The sequence below is a fragment of the Eriocheir sinensis genome, unplaced genomic scaffold (assembly GCF_024679095.1).
Source record: "Eriocheir sinensis breed Jianghai 21 unplaced genomic scaffold, ASM2467909v1 Scaffold1617, whole genome shotgun sequence".
NCBI lineage: Eukaryota > Metazoa > Arthropoda > Malacostraca > Decapoda > Varunidae > Eriocheir > Eriocheir sinensis.
The window spans coordinates 37822-42584 of NW_026110981.1; positions in this window are offsets into that span (position 1 = coordinate 37822).

Consider the following 4763-nt stretch of genomic DNA (forward strand, 5'->3'; position numbering starts at 1 on the left):
ACCCCGTCACTAACACCTCACCTTGGACAAGAGCTGCTTCAGATTATCGGCAGTTTCCTCAAGGCTGTTCCCGAAGCCCTCCGAGTCACCCAGCAGCTTGTGAGTCTCCAGCGAGTGCTTCCTGGCCGAGGCAGCACGATGGGTGTGGGGAAGGGTGAGGAAGGGAACAAATTAAGGATTGGTGTAAGTTGCATTGTTCTTGTTGCTGGTATTTCCATGTGAGGATGAGGAGCAGTGATCACAGGGATTATATACTTTCTCTTTTTTTTACAGCAGAGGAAGCAGCTCAAGGGCAAAAAAAAAAGGAAACACTAATGAAAAAAAAAAGCCTGCTATTTGCTGCTCCCACAAAAAGCGCTCAGAGGAGTGTCCAAAAGAGAGGTCAATTTAACCCAGTAACAGCAACGGGCCAAATTTGTGGCTTTACCGTGTAGCAGCGATGGGCCAAATTTGTGGCTTTACCGTGTAGCAGCGACGGGCCAAATTTGTGCCATGATATAAACCCCCCAAAATAGATGATACATAAACTGATCACAAATGCTTTGATATATATTATGAAATGGTTTGTAAGAGGGGTGATTTTTTCTCATTTTTCTCGCTTGGAGGGACCATTAAGAAACATGATCCCCGCTGCTGCCACCAGGTTAAGGAAAAATTGGATAAGAGTGGATATGGAGACGGGACAGCACCAGCATAGCTCTTTTCCCATATGTCACAACTAGGTAAACACACACACACACACACACACACACACACACACACACACACACACACACACACACACACATGTACGCATACACTCGCACGCACACACCAGACACCATTGCCCATCCGGTACATGTCCACCAAGTCGGCAATGTCCCTCTTCATCTCCTCGGCCTGGTGCTTTTCCTCCCGGGCCGCCTAGTCCAGGCACCACAGCGGCACCCCTCGGCACTCCAGCCTCTCCCTGCTTTCTCCGGTCATCAGCTGGTACTTCCTCCACTGTTCCTTCGGGAGTGCCTGTGGGAGGGGGGTAAAGAGGGTACATTCATCACCCCGCTCAGGTTATAGCTATTTGCATCGGGGAAAAAAAGCCTGGAAAATTCTTCTTAGCCCCTTGACTGTGGATTTCCTACAAGAAGACCTCACCAAGTTATAGGAATGGAACAAAAAGTGGCTGCTACAATTCAATGAAGAAAAATGTAAAGTCCTAGGGATATCCAGCACACCAATACCACATGGGAAACACTCCACTATCCACCACAGAGGCAGAGAAAGACCTGGGAGTGTATGTTACCAGGCTACCAGTGAAGGGATATCCAGCACACCAATACCACATGGGAAACACTCCACTATCCACCACAGAGGCAGAGAAAGACCTGGGAGTGTATGTTACCAGGCTACCAGTGAAGGGATATCCAGCACACCAATACCACATGGGAAACACTCCACTATCCACCACAGAGGCAGAGAAAGACCTGGGAGTATGTGTTACCAGGCTACCAGTGAAGGGATATCCAGCACACCAACACCACATGGGAAACACTCCACTTTCCACCACAAAGGCACAGAAAGACCTGGGACTATACGTTACCAGGCTACCAGTGAAGGGATATCCAGCACACCAATACCACATGGGAAACACTCCACTATCCACCACAGAGGCAGAGAAAGACCTGGGAGTGTATGTTACCAGGCTACCAGTAAAGGGATATCCAGCACACCAATACCACACGGGAAACACTCCACAATTCACCACAGGGGCAGAGAAAGACCTGGGACTATATGTTTCCAGGCTACTAGTGAAGGGATATCCAGCACACCAATACCACATGGGAAACACTCCACTATCCACCACAGAGGCAGAGAAAGACCTGGGAGTGTATGTTACCAGGCTACCAGTGAAGGGATATCCAGCACACCAATACCACATGGGAAACACTCCACTATCCACCACAGAGGCAGAGAAAGACCTGGGACTCTACGTTACCAGGCTACCAGTGAAAGCCAAATCCGTGCCAATCGCAGCGGACGGGTTAAAAACTAGGTAAAAAACTGACTCTCAGGGCAAAGTTGGAATATGAGAAACTGATTAAAAACATACAATTCATCTAAATATCTAAGTTCAGGGCTTAAGTGTTGGAGTTCATTCTCTATGAGTTATGGACCTGGAGTAGTGAGCACATCCCACATGATCTTGAACCCCTGAAGGGTGGGTGTTTTGACCACAAGGGCTCACTCAAGGCTGGAGGCTGCAGAACGCTTAGCCTCAGACCTTACTATTATTTCCGATTGGGGCAAGAAGAACCTGGTGTCCTTCAACGCCTCAAAAACACAGTTTCTCCACCTATCCACTCGACACAATCTTCCAAACAACTATCCCCTATTCTTTGACAACACCCAGCTATCACCTTCCTCAACACTAAACATCCTCGGTCTATCCTTAACTCAAAATCTCAACTGGAAACTTCATATCTCATCTCTTACTAAATCAGCTTCCTCGAGGCTGGGCGTTCTGTACCGTCTCCGCCAGTTCTTCTCCCCTGCACAGTTGCTGTTCATATACAGGGGCCTTGTCCGCCCTCGTATGGAGTATGCATCTCATGTGTGGGGGCCTCACACACAGCTTCTTCTGGACAGAGGCAAAGGCTCTTCGTCTCATCATCAGCTCTCTCTCTCATACTGATAGTCTTCTCCTCTTAAAAATTCCGCCGCAATCTGCCTCTCTTCTTCTTCTTCTATTTCCACGCTCACTCTGCTGACTCTTCTGAACTCATGCCTCCCCTCCCCTCCCCCCCCTCCCCCTTCCCTCTCTCATTCTCATCCCTCTCATCCCTATCTATACTGTCCCCTATGCCCTTTTAAAGCACCTCTCATCCTTTTCTCTCACGCCTCTAAACTCTCTGTCTCATCTCTCTTCCTTCCTCTGTATTTCCTCTTGCCTGCTTTCTTGAAGGAGAGTAGGGGGACACCCTCTCCTCCTCCCTTCTCCCGATTTTTCTTTTTTATTTCTTTTTTTTTTTATTTTTTTTTTAGGCTTTTTTTTTTTTTTTTTTTTTTTTTTTTTTTTTTTTTTTTTCCTTTGCTGTAAAAAAAAAAAAAAAAAAAAACATTAATACCATGATGTGCAGCATACAATGAACTCAATGCAGCCTGATATGTGTGATGCCTGAGCGGGCCAAGCCAGACCTATTGCTGGGCTGAGCCTGGTGGACGGGACAATGTACTGGATGGGGGACTCACGCAAGCTAATTCATTATATAACACATGAAAGTTTACTTTTTAGGTGTGCATATGTTGTACATATCTTGTGCTCTGTTTGGCTGGCTATCTTGGTTAGACTCTCTCTCTCTCTCTCTCTCTCTCTCTCTCTCTCTCTCTCTCTCTCTCTCTCTCTCTCTCTCTGTAGAAAAAACATATCATAATTTTCAATGGCAGTGTAACATATGAAATGCATTTATTTTTTCTAGTGTTTAACAATATTCTGATACAATAATAATGGCAGGTGTTGGTTGGTGCCACTGGGAGTCAAGGGTGCAAGCAATCATTTTATGGAGTGTATGTTTTCCGACTTGTGCTGCCCACCTGTGCCTGTGAGTTCCCTGCCTGGCTGGCTGTTTTTTTTTTTTTTTTTGGGGGGGGGGGGGGGGGTAATGCCAACCCTGAGGATTACTAACAAGTGGAACAGCCTCATTGAACATGTAATCAACAGCACTAGTGTGAATATGTTTAACCCGGTAGCAGCGACGGGCCAAATTTGTGGCTTTACCGTGTACCAGCAACGGGCCAAATTTTTGCCATGACATAACCCCCCAAAAATAGATGAAGCATAAACTGATCACAAATGCGTTGATATATATTATGAAATGGTTTGCGTGAGTGATGATTTTTTTTCATTAATTCGCTTGGAGGGGCCTTTAAGAAACATGATCCCCGCTGCTACCACCGGGTTAAGAACAGATATGACCAGGTTGAGGCTGAACAGAAACAGAGAAGAGGCACCAGGCCCTTATGACTCTCTTGCCTCTTATACCTTCACTGGGTAAGCATCTTCACTCAGGGTCGGACTGGCCTATGTGCCCGTGTGCCAATGTACTTAGTCGTGTTTCTTATTTATCTGGTCCCACTTCCGCCGAAGCGCTCTGCAGGACCCACATATTTTAATTCATTAAATTTTCAATATTGATCACAACTTATATGCTAAGTTAACTGTCAATGGCACATGGGCCCCCCAAGGTACATGTGTAGTGCGGCAACTATGCCTGATGAACGAGCCTCCCATAACCCACTTAGCCAGCGGGGTACCTTTTCGGCCGACTCGGTAAGGAGTGGCTCTCCCGTCACGTTGGTCGCGGGTTCAATCCCAGGCAGCCGGCGAATACCCACACCTTGCCTTGATTAATTTCTCGTGTGTTTCGATACACGCAGAGGACGTGTTGGGAAATAGAGGAAATAGAAAAAAAATCCCGGGGCATGACACATGGGCCCCTGGACTTAACCCATGCCAATGTGTATTATTTGAATATTTTGATATTTTAGCTTATATGGGTCCGGGCCCACTCCAGCCACTAGATGGCACGGCCCCCTTCAGCACCCCAGTCCGACTCTATCTTCGCTAGGTAAGTACGTCAGCGCTGCCATGAACCCGCGCCATGAACCCTTGAAGTGCAAGTCTTACGTAACAGTGCCACACCTCGCCTAATCGCCCTTACCGGAGCACCCGGCAGCCCACACAACCCTGATGACAATGAGAGTGTGGTAACTGCCCCAACAACAGCCAC